General features: G+C 43.1%; 1 protein-coding gene across 4 annotated transcripts in view; it reads right to left on the bottom strand.

Annotated features, from left to right (window-relative positions):
* BMAL1 (basic helix-loop-helix ARNT like 1) overlaps positions 1-504 on the bottom strand; it is a 47,873-nt gene extending 47,369 nt beyond the window's left edge. For 2 of the 4 annotated variants that reach the window (XM_085224064.1, XM_085224062.1), the window contains exon 1: positions 278-502. The gene's annotated coding sequence lies outside the window, so the exon portion shown is untranslated. Of the gene's footprint in view, positions 1-277 lie in introns of all 4 variants that reach the window. The other 2 variants (XM_085224065.1, XM_085224063.1) reach the window with 2 other exon arrangements.
* Between the last annotated feature and the right edge of the window lie 12,143 nt (positions 505-12,647).

Here is a 12,647-nt window from a genome sequence, read left to right on the forward strand (position 1 = left end):
AGACCCCAGGGCACGAGGGCAGGCGGAGGGATCCGGGCGGGGAAGGGCACCGCGCCTCCCCTCCCTCCTTCCCGGCCCGGATCTGCCTTGGGGCCGACTGCCACCCCGCCGCCTCTGGCTCCCATCAGGGCGGCCCACTCTGCCAGCAGTGCTCGCCCGGCGGGTACAGCCCCCAGCCCGACCCGCTCGCCCAGGGAAACCGCTCCCCTAGCCCGCCCAGGGCCGCCCGTTAGCGCCCCCCCACAACGGCCGCCCACCGCCCGCTGCCGCCGCTCACCGCCAGCGCCGCTCGCCGCTCGCCGCCAGCGCCGCGCGCCCCCTCGCCGCGCCGCACCCCGGGGTGGGAGGGGGGTCGCTGTCCCTCGGCAACGTCGCGGCGTGCTCGGAGCGGCACCCGCCGCAGGCAGCCCCCGTCCCTGACCTACTTTCCGCCTGGCTTGCCACCCAACGGCGCACCACTAACCTACTTTCCAGCCAATGGCACCCTCCTCCGGCCCCGGACCGGACGCGCCCGCCCGCCAACGGGAGAGCGGCTCCCCGACGGCCTCGTCCAATGGGCGACCGGAAACGGGACAACGCCCGCCCTCCTGAGCGGCAGCTAATCCGCGGGCCCTCCCGGCGTGACAGCCAATTGGAGAGGCGGCCGGGAGTTTTGATTCCGCCCCCCGGCGGCAGACAGGGAGCCCCGGATGTGGCACTGGAGGCTGTCACAGCCGTCGGTCGTGAGTGGCTCGTGCAGCTGCCTCTTCGCGGCGAGACTTTCCCTCCCTTCTGCATCGCTCGCGCCCTGACTTCAGCTCAGGGCGGCGTGGTTAGCGCCGCGTCGTCACCGCGCCCGGCAGCCGAGTCTCGCCGGCCTCAGAGGCGAGACGAAGGCGTTACGATCCCGCTTTCCTCAGCTCTGCTTCCGCCCGCTGCCTCCGTGTGCACCTCAGCGGCGCTGCACCGCGCACGCGGACCCCGAGCAGCCCTCGTGGGGTGACATGCACGGCGCTGCCCTAAGTGCAGCGTGCCGTGCGGTAACGTTACTCCGCACGAGGAGGTCAGCAGTGGAACATCGCACGGCCATCTAACGCAGCTCTGGGCGGCTAAATTTAGACAATCCTCACAACAGTGCTGGCGTGCGGAGCGGATGTGTTGCAAGAAAGTAATCGCAGCAAGGCTGCTTTCAACTTCAAATGTGGCCCACGCATGGTGGCTTTGTTGCTACATCCGATTAGCGTTGCCACAGTGTAATTGCCCCAACTTATCCCGTCTTGTGGTGCCACACCTTCATTTGGTTTACCTTTACCAACGCACCGCCCCGCAGAAGCTTGGGCTGTGGCATTATCACCTCACAGCGCTGCTGTGGTCATCGCATGTGAGCTCATCCCAAGGGCAGCCCTCAGGGCTTGTTTCCGCCTAGCTGTCACTAAACGCGGGCAGCAGGTGGCACCTGCTGGGCACAGGCTTGCCGATCGGGTCAGAATGTTCGTATTCAGCACGGTAGCGTAAGTAAGGAGTATTAGTCAGACCAAAATATATACCATGAAAGAAAAAGATTAAAATGCATATTTTATACTAGATATAAAGAAGTTTTTTACAGTACGGGTGGTGAGGCACTGGCACATGTTGCCCAGAGATATGGTGGAAGCCCAGTCCCCAGGTACACTCATGGTCAGACTGGTTGGGGTCCGAGCAACCTGACCTCCCTGTGGTGTCCCCATTCATAAAATTATAGAATTGTTCAGGTTGAAAAGGACCTTAAAGATCATCAAGTCCAGCTGCAGCCTAACCTATCATAATACTTTACAAGGTATGTGGGAATTCTTGGCTACTAACAAATGAAGATCTGATATTAATTCAACCAATATTAAAATCAGCATGTCTCTTATTACACTGTTGTCATATGCCTTAAGTACATCTTCATGTCAATATTACTTACGAAACTTACCAGGAGAGTGTTGTAACCCGGTGTCTCAGTGTATGAGACATTCATCAATATTTAGCATTCTTCTGTGGTATTTTTCATTTGTTTGGTTTTGTGTTAATAAAAAGAAAGGTGTTTTTTATTTTTTACATAATCATAGAATCATAGAATCACTCAGGTTGGAAAATACCTTAAATAGAATCAAGTCGAACAACAACCTAACCATACTGCCCTAACTCTAACAGCCCTCTGCTAAATCATGTCCCTGAGCACCACATCCAAGTGGTTTTTAAACATATCCAGTGATGGTGACTCAACCACCTCCCTGGGGAGCCTATGCCAGTGCTCAATAACCCTTTCTGTAAAGAAGTGTTTCCTGATATCCAACTTAAACTTACCCTGGCACAACTTAAGGCCATTTCCCCTTATCCTGTCACCTGTCACCAGTAAGAAGAGACCAGCTCCACTCTTGCTGTAAGCACCTTTCAGATATTGGAAGAGAGCAATAAGGTCTTCCCTCAGCCTCCTTTTCCCCAGACTAAATAGCCCCAGTTCCTTCAGTCTCTCGTTGTAGGGCATATTCTCCAAGCTCTTCACAAGCCTTGTTGCCCTTCTTTGAACCTGCTCCAGCACCTCAATGTCCTTTCTGTACTGAGGTGCCCAAAACTAAACACAGTATTCAAGGTGAGGCCTCACCAGTCCCAAGTACAGGGGCAGGATGACTTTCCTAGACCTGCTCACCACACCATTCCTGATACAAGCCAGGATGCCTTCTTGGCCTCCTGGGCACACTGCTGGCTCATATTCAGCTAACTGTCCATCAGTACACAAAGGTCCCTTTCCGTCAGGCAGCTTTCCAGCCACTTCTCCGCAAGCATGGAGTTGGACTAGATGGCCTTTAAAAGTCCATTCCAACACAAATGACTCTATTATTCTATCATCTTCTTTTAACAACCATTCTACTGTTCAGATTTGGTTTAGTGCACAGAAGTTTTGTAGGTGGAGAAATCTCCTTGACTACTTCTTTCTCACAAGTCTTCATAGTTTTCACTTTTGTTTCTACCCACCTGTAGAAATCATCTTCCTGTTGCATTCAGTCACACACTGTCTGCCTTAGTGAGCCCAGTAACTGCTGTAGGGCCTAATGCCAAGAGTAATGATCTTTTGTTATTTCTGTATGAAAGCAGCTTAGCAGGCCATATGTCATATTTCCAAGTAAATGATTGTTTTGAATTGTTTCTATTAATGAGATATTAAAGGAAATAACAGCATCTGGTTGATCAAATTCTGGTTTTCAGCATATGATAATGTATACCAATCCTGTTCTGCTACATTCTTTAAAATAAATTTCATCTTTAAGTTCAATGCAGGAAAATTCTCTGTGTAGTTTAATAAGGCATTTTATAACTAACTGTTACAACCTTAAAATTTCAAGGGTACAAAGATTATCACCAAAGAGCTAAGAAATCACAAGTTGAATCTTAGTGTGAAGTGAGTTCTCCTACAATCACCAGGAAGGAGTCTTCATCACTCTTCCAGCATGTGTTTATATATTGCAGAAAGTAAAGGTAAGGCTTGGTGCACAGGTTAGGCACAGGTAGGGTGTTTTTTCCATAAAGGGTCATTCTTGAAGAAACATTTGAATCTGAGATGATACCATAGATTGTGGAATCTGCTAGAAAGACCAGCTCCATCATGTCCTCTGCCCAGGGCACTGTGCACATATGCTTCTATTTCCATAGCAGAAGCATTTCCTCAGCAAGTCAATTCATTTTCTGAATTTAGGTTGTTTTTAAAGAAGGCGGTAAAGTATGCCTTAATTAGGAACTTAGCTGTCTCCTTAACTATATAATAGTGAATGGTCGCACTATGCTTACACATCAAAACTTGGGCTTATATCTGGTTTCAAATTATGATGTAGAAACGGGAGAAGAGCCTGCAATGTGGTGATAGCAATGAAAACTGTGATTATTAACGTACTGTTGGAATAACTAGCCTGTATCTCAACCTATTGATTTTCTCTACCATATTCATGTTTGAATGCTACAGTAACTACTTTCCTAGCCTGAGATTTTTGACTTTGTATCAAGGAGAGTAGGGGTTATGTTCTTCATTAAACTAAGTCTACCTAAGAAATAGCAGGGCTTTTTCTCAGTGGTTTCACTTTAGAATCTGCAATTTTTCCTCCTTCTTTTTTTAATCTAGATATCTAGTTACATGCACAAAGGAGTCTATTTTCTCAAATGATAACCTGAATCCTGCTAGCTTTTTTTTCCCGTCCTTCAAACAGTTACTGATAATATCTCTGGAATAACAGCAGATTTTTAAAAGTTCAGAAGTAGCCTGCCAAATTAATTCCTTGATGTTTTAGTTATGTTTTCTCTGAAATTTGATTCACAACCCCAATTAGAGATATCAAGGGAGACACTTACCTGAGTCTTTGGAGCATGGGTTTTTGTAAAATAGTTTGGAGATACTATTTTTTTTTTAATGTTTTTTTTTACTGTATTCAAAAATATGTTCAAGATACACTATATGTATTAGCACTTAACTGTGGATCTAAATATTTTACATTTAAAACACTTGCATTTTGCTTATAGATTTTCTGATATACAATATTTGTCTATTTTACTCTTCTAACCAAACTTGAGTCTTAGAAATTTGCAGTGACATACAAGCTATGATCTTATCTGCAGAAAAGTCTATAGCTCACAGAAAAGTTAGCCTGACTTAGCAACTTGAAAACCCGGACTCTCATTCAGTCTGTGCTTTACAAAACCCAGAAAAAGCCATATTTCCCACATTGTTCCACAAAGCTGGTGACATGCTTCAACCCAGTTAGAAGTTGGTGCTGTTGCATACTGAAAAAAATACCACATCCTTACAGTCTGTTTATCATAGTCTGTCTCAGCTCTTGTGTAGCTGGCTCAAACCTCCTTGAGTAAAAAGTTTCATCTCAACGTGCCATTGCTTACTCATTCCTTTCACAGTTCCTCAGATTGTTGAGGAATTACAACACAAAGACAGGCAAATATTAGTTTTTTTTCTTTCTGCTTTTGTTTGTAGAAACACTTGTCTGATATTTAAGGAGTGTATGCTTACTCCTACCTCAATATTTCCAAATTTCAGCATAAAAAGTCATAAAAACAAACATAAAGCAATAAATATTAACTTTTTCACATCCTTCTTGCTTCTTCAGAAAAAAAGGGGAAGGGAAGGGAAGAGAAATGAGAAAGCAAGGTCTTATACAGCCATTGATTTCAGCCCCTGGGGTCTCCAAGAACAGAAATTAATATTCTGAGACTCCATAGGAACTCACAAGAATTGGCAGTCCAGTATCTGGCAGCATAACAAGAACAGGAAGAAGAATCTAAGGAGGAAAATGAGATTAAGGCCTGAGAGTTAAGAAAATCAAGTACTCTCTTGATTTTTCGTGGACAGCCAGGGATGAACTTGTATTTTTATCTGGATTCAAACATAATGGAGACCATAGATCTTTCAGTTTTTTTACTTCTTTAAAATATATGGAATTTAACTAGTATTTCAGAGACTGGAAGTGTCTAAACTGAAGAAAAGATAGCAAATTCTAAATATTTTAATGTTAGTGATAAAATGTTTTAAATTTGAAATCTTAAAGGCTACATAATGACAACCTCTTTAAGTAGCAACATTTTCAGTTGGGGCTTTCCTTCCTGCTTTTTTTTCCCTGACATCTTATAAAAATATTTAATAAAGTTTTATTTACCATCATTATTGATAAATAATAAATCTCTAACTATCCTTGCAGCAATTTTGATTCAACACTCTATTACTTTCTCCCTTTTATAAATGTATAAACAAAGGGGTGGTAAGATTCTTGCCTCCCCACAATAAAAAGAACTTCTAGCAGCTATTTTGTTTAAACCGAATTAAACTAAAGACACTCTTGAAATTGCTGGCTTCATTTCTCTGTGACTTATTAGGTACAGTAAGACCAAACATGGCATTTTACTGTTTTTTCTGGGAAGAGGATTAATTTTTTAAGCTACATTTAAGAATATCTCAGGATAACTGCAACAAGGCAGTACATATGCAGTTTTGACTTGATATGAAGTTACAAGTATCAATGTGGAAAAAAAAAAGCAACAAGAAGAATTTTCCTTCTGAGCATGAACTGAGCAAAAAAACCTTTTTAACGTACCTTGATTTGTTTATTTTAAAGGATGATTAAGAAGCAGATTCAGTTGAAGAGAAAGGGATTGCTGGAGTTATAAATGTCATTTAAATATATGAAAGATTTTTTTTTTTTTTAAGTAATTAACAGTCTCAAGATGTATTACTTAAATAAGTGTAATGATCCCTCTTTCACAGATAGGAAGAACAGGCCTTGGAGATTGAATGAGTTGGCCAGCATTATACCTACTTACTAAGTCAGGTGCAAAGCCACAGTTACAACTAGAGTACCTTGCTGACAGCTTTCTAAGGAGTCTGGTAAGCCACTCAGCACCTCCAGTTATTTTATCATATCTCACAAAATGTTTTGGTTATTTTCCAAATACATGGAAAACATGATGCTTGCAATACATATTCTGACAAGAAGCTATGAAATATTTAAAAACTGGAGGCTTGGTTCTATTTCACTTATGCTCATAAAATAAATGAAAGCAGATCTGTTAACAACCCACAGTTTTATTAGAGGATGGTATAATTAAAATAAATTGAAATTTAATTTCTTTAGTATTTCTGTATTGACAGTGGGAGTATTGGCAGTAATATGACAGTGGAACAGTGATTTTTTTTTTTTCCACACAATCTTGTAAATATACTAGAACTTAATCTGACATGATTAATTCTTAAACAGTCAGAACTTAGAATTGATTTCACGCTGATTCCATTAGGCATTTGGAGTAAGGCCTATGAGGTTAAGCATGTCATAGGCTATACTTCCCCTCAACATTACATGTGTCTGTACTCCTGACAGTGTATTAAAGTAACATTCTTTCTAGGTTATGGTTGGCTGCATGCAAGAGATATCTTCTAAAGCAAAAGAGCAGAGAGTCTTATATGTTCACAGTAAGCTTTGATTACTCCACTGTCTACAGATAAATGTTAATTAAGTAATCTATTAATATTGCATTGTTGCATAATAATGTTAAAGAAACAATCTTTTTGTTTACAGAGAAGATATTTTAAAAACAGCAGAATCAGACTATTTCTGAGTCTTGCTGGTATATCAGTAGATACACCTGGAGTGTTGTATATTGGGAAGCTGGGAGGACTATTTCTTATTAGTTCACATAGAAAGACAGGAAGTATGTACGGAAGGTTTCCCTCTTGTTCTAAGTTTTTCTGAGTTCCAGGAGTTATTCAACCAAGGATGTGAACCACGAAACAGACTACAAGGGAGTTTTTGATTGTAGCATGAAAACAACAAATACATTCTAAAGACTGAATAGTCAAGCAATTTGATACTTTTGTCCTGCTGCAGATTTTTCTTAGAGAATAGCAACTCTGGGAATATTTGATAATGCAAAGTCTTAATGCTTGGCTGTCCTATCTTTTGGTTGCCTGGGCTGTGCTGAGTGAAAAGGAAATGTCTTGGGCTACATCTATGTAGACTACCCCAAAAATAATGTCTTCTATTTGTTTACATGGAAATGACAACAGATGCACAAGGACATATAAGAGAAAATTCTCAGCTACGTAACACTATTTTTCCACATAGTCAGTACCATTAACTATGCATTTTTTTGTCAGTGATGAACAAAAGCCTTCATGCTGTGCCTGTAAAAACCTGTACCAGCAGAGGTGACCCACAGTCACTGTTGTCACTGCTGAAATGCACCACCCACTGCCTCATGGTGCTCACATCCACTGGTTGGTCTCTACAGACATTCAGCAAGTGTCAGTGGATGTTAATGGGGGCCATTTTTTCTGCTTGGAAGAATTCAATTCCACCCCTTTGCTTTATATGTACTTCCATGTCAGGCACCATTTTGTCAGAGTGCCCCTCTACTGCCACCTGTCACATAGCAACAAAATGGAATGGAATATTGGTAAAAAGGTTCCACCCCTATTGCCATCCCACCAACATCTGCCTCCAAGTCAGGGGCCAACATGGCAGGGCTGGGGATGACTGCAGTGCTAGGCTGGGGTGGGCTGTGGCCATGAGTTGGGCATGCCTGTCTTAATGCATGAAATGTGAAGTTTATAGAAGAGATACCATCTTACTCATCAGCTGCTCTATTTTAGGCCCTGTTCAGCACAGGAACTTTCATTTTGTGATCTATTTGGACAGCAGCTGGCACATTATAATGGGATATTAGCTGGCATCTTTACAATCTAAGGGATACTTAACTGCACTTAACTGTAAAATCTACTCTCATCCTTGTGCTCAGTCACTCATTCTTTCTTAGTGTGTTGTTTTTTCTCAACATTTTCTGACAGTTTCATGTTAAAATAAAGGCCACTGTATCAGCATCATTGAGGTTAGCCCATAGTTATGTTTTGTTATGCTGTGATGCGATCAAAATATGTCTGTGTGTACATTAAATGGATGTGGCATTTCAGTGCCTGGAACAGGCAACAAAAATGAATCCACAGTAACATATGTTGGGGATAAATTTCAGAGACTAGTGCAAATAACAGAAAAGACTATATATATTAATCAATTATACGCACAGACAAGCTATATATATGAGGTAGAGCTACTTGAAAATATTTACACTTAATAAATATCAAATGGATGCCAAGCTGCAATCTAATTCCAGAATCAAGTAACTATGCAAATAAATTGCAAATTGCCATACAGTTTTAGAACTTCATCTGCCCCTTCATGTAGAGGGGAGTAAGTTTTTGTGGATGTTAAATCCCAGTTATCTCTAAAAAGATCATAGTATTGATGGCAGAGAATAAAGATAACTTTTCCAAAAAAATCTTTGGAAAATGATTGGTGAGGAAAAAGGATAAAATATGGGCAGTGCCTGGATATGTCAGGCACTGGATCCTTGCACCAAATGCAAAGTGAAGCTACGTGTCCAGACCATGCTTTTCCCTGCCCTTCCTCATCTTCATAGGCCATCACTGGGCTCCACCCTGAGCAGTGATATAGTCACTTGACTTGCATGCTCGAGAGCTATGCACTAGTGTATATGAAGAGTGGGAACTGAAGTTGCAGGTACCAGAATGTCATACTGATGAGTGTTAGTGTGGTGTGTGTAATTTGACTCTTTTTCTCAGTAGGAAAATCTCCTGGCTTGGAAAAGTAGAATTTAACAATAATGTTGCAAAGTACTTTTCTTTAGACGTTTTATCTTACCCACCAGTGTACTGGCATCCATTTTGTTTTGTATATTTAGCTGATGTTGCTTGTTGAAACTCTTTTCAATGTCACATTAAATAGATTCTCAACCGCACTGTTTTAATTATAGATATCTAATAAAGAAGGGCAGGAGGACTTTAATCTTCACTTCTCTACCATTAGTGGTGGCCAGGATGTTCTGTATCACATGGTTCGTGCAAGTTCTTAAAGTCATTCTTTTCTACTTTCATGCTGGATTTGCATCAGAAAGAGGAAAGAGGTGTTCTTCAACACTGTAAGATCAGAAAGAATACGAAAATAATGTGTTACGCTATTCATCCTAGACATACCAAGACCTATCCATGAATATGTGTATAGAGACAAGCAAAGCAGAGAATGGGAGATTTAGTCTGGGTAGTAGTCATACTGTTCTTAAGTCAGTCCTTTCGACATTTCTTCTGAGTGTAATAACAAAGCCTGTGCCTGGAGTCAGTCAGGATGAATGGAAGGAGAAGACTAAACTGTTCACTTTGCCAGATAATCGGGTATCCTACACAACAATGCTTAGACCAAAGGTTTAGAAGCAGTGCATGAGATTACAGGAGACACTAACAATAACAGACCAACTTGCAACATTCAACAAAATAAAATCCTGTTCGGAGATTCTTCACATGCTTCTGCTGCAGGCTACCTGGGTGAGAGAGCTGAACAAAGTTAAGCCTGAGTGTAAAATTTGGTATGATAACTAGAATGCTCTTTCTTCTATGAAGAGAATTTCTGTCCTAAAAGTCTTCTCTGAGTTTTTTAGAAGAATAATCATTCTCTTCATTATTTGCTTTTTTACTGTTATTTATGACTTGATCTTTTAATTAATTCAGACTTGAAGTTGGAAGTAGTAGCTAGGGGTAGCCTATTGTTTTGAATTTCCTTAGGTTTTCTCCCATAATATTTATGTTGTGTCACACTTAATTATATTGATGATATAATGGAGCATTCTGTTTTTCCTACATAACTCTTTTAATTTTGTCTAGGAATATGCTAAGCCTGTCATAAAGAGGAGCTATGCCATCCATAGTATAATTTTTATTCAAATGTTGTATAATGACTCTAAGTTCAGTTTCTATATGCTCTTTTTACTCCACATTTTAATGACTGTTCCCTGACGTTTTGTTTATTGTTTAGTATCAGTGGTTAATTACACAACTTCAAAATCTTTATGGAAAAAAAATGAAAGGCCTTTGACATGATCCCCCACGACATCCTTATCTCCAAATTGGAGGGATGTGGATTTGATGGGTGGACCACTCGGTGGATAAGAAATTGGTTGAAAGGCCACAGACAGAGGATGGTGATTAATGGCTCTATGTCCAGGTGGAGGCTGGTAACAAGCGGCATCTCCCAGGGGTCTGTCTTGGGGCCGGTGCTCTTTAACATCTTTATCAATGACATTGATGATGGAATTGAGTGCACCCTCAGCAAGTTTGCTGATGACACCAAGCTGAGTGGTGCGGTTGACATGGTAGAAGGAAGGGATGCCATTCAGAGGGACCTCAACAGACTTGAAAGGTGGGCTTGGGTGAAGCTGGTGAGGTTCAACACAGCAAAGTGCAAAGTTTTGCACTTGGGCCAGAGGAATCCCAGGCATCTATAAAGTCTGGAAGGAGCGGTCCTTGAGAGCAGCCCTGCAGAGAAGGACCTGGGGGTCCTGATGGATGAAAAACTTAACATGAGCCAGCAATGTGCTCTTGCAGTTCGAAAAGCAAATAGTATCCTGGGCTCCATCAAAAGAGGGGTAGCCAGCAGAGACATGGAGATGATTGTCCCTCTCTACTCTACCCCATCTGGAGTACTGCGTCCAGGTCTGGAGCCCCCAGTACAGGAAAGACAGGGAGCTGTTGGAGAGGGTCCAGAGAAGAGCCACAAAGATGATCAGGAGGCTGGAGCACCTCCCCTATGAAGACAGGCTGAGAGAGCTGGGCTTGTTCAGCCTGGAGAAAAGAAGGCTGTGGGGTGACCTTATTGCAGCCTTTCAGTACCTAAAGGGAGCCTACAAACAAGAGGGGAATCAACTCTTTGAAAGGGTAGATAACAGCAGGACAAGGGGAAAAGGTTTTAAGTTGAGGGAGGGAAGATTTAGGTTGGATGTTGGGGGGAGTTCTTTACTATCAGAGTGGTGAGGTGCTGGAACAGGCTGCCCAGAGAGGTTGTGGATGCCCCATCGCTGGAGGTGTCCAAGGCCAGATTGGGTTGGGCCCTGGGCAGCCTGGTCTAGTATCAAATGTGGAGGTTGGTGGCCCTGCCTGTGGCAGGGGGTTTGGAGATTCATAATCCTTGAGGTCCCTTCCAACCTGGGTCATTCTGTGATTCTGTGTGATTCTGTATGGCATAAAAAGATCAAGTATGAAAAGAGTAGTGAAGGTATATATATGTACTCATTACAGCATACATTTTGCTGAAGGCATGAATTCACAGAATCACAGAATTGTAGGGGTTGGAAGGGACCTCTAGAGATCATCGAGACCAACCCCCCTGCCAAAGCAGGTTTCCTACACCAGGTCGCACGGGTAGGCATCCAGGCGAGACTTGAATATCTCCAGAGAAGGAGACTCCACAACCTCCCTGGGCAGCCTGTTCAGTGCTCCGTCACCCTCACCGTGAAGAAGTTCTTACGCACATTCGCGCGAAACTTCCTATGCTGCAGCTTATGTCCATTTCCCCTCGTCCTGTCTCCACGTACCACTGAAAAGAGACTGGCCTCACCACTATGGCCGCCACACCTCAGATATTTATAAACCTGGATCAGGTTCCCTCTCAGTCGTCTTTTCTCAAGGCTAAACAGACCCAGTTCACTTAGCCTTTCTTCATAGGGGAGGTGCTCCAGGCCCTTCACCATCTTTGTGGCCCTCCGCTGGACTCTTTCCAAGAGATCCCTGTCTTTTTTGTACTGGGGAGCCCAGAACTGGACACAGTACTCCAGATGAGGCCTTACCAGGGCAGAGTAGAGGGGGAGGATCACCTCCCTCGACCTGCTGGACACGCTCTTCTTAATGCACCCCAGAACGCCATTGGCCTTTTTGGCCACGAGGGCACACTGTTGGCTCATGGCCAACCTGTCGTCCACCATGACGCCCAGGTCCCTCTCTGCAGAGCTCCTCTCCAGCAGCTCATCCCCCAGCCTGTATTGGTGCATGCAATTATTCCTCCCTAGGTGTAAGACCCTACACTTGCTTTTGTTGAACCTCATCCGGTTTCTTACTGCCCAGCTCTCCAGCCTGTCCAGGTCTCGCTGAATGGCAGCACAGCCTTCAGGCGTGTCAGCCAATCCTCCCAACTTCGTATCATCAGCAAACTTACTGAGGGTGGCCACTATCCCCTCATCAAGGTCATTGATGAAGATGTTGAACAAGACCAGACCCAGCACAGACCCCTGGGGGACACCACTGGTTACAGGTCTCCAGC

Source organism: Meleagris gallopavo, chromosome 5, assembly GCF_905368555.1.
Source record: "Meleagris gallopavo chromosome 5, MGAL_WU_HG_1.1, whole genome shotgun sequence".
NCBI classification, from domain to species: domain Eukaryota; kingdom Metazoa; phylum Chordata; class Aves; order Galliformes; family Phasianidae; genus Meleagris; species Meleagris gallopavo.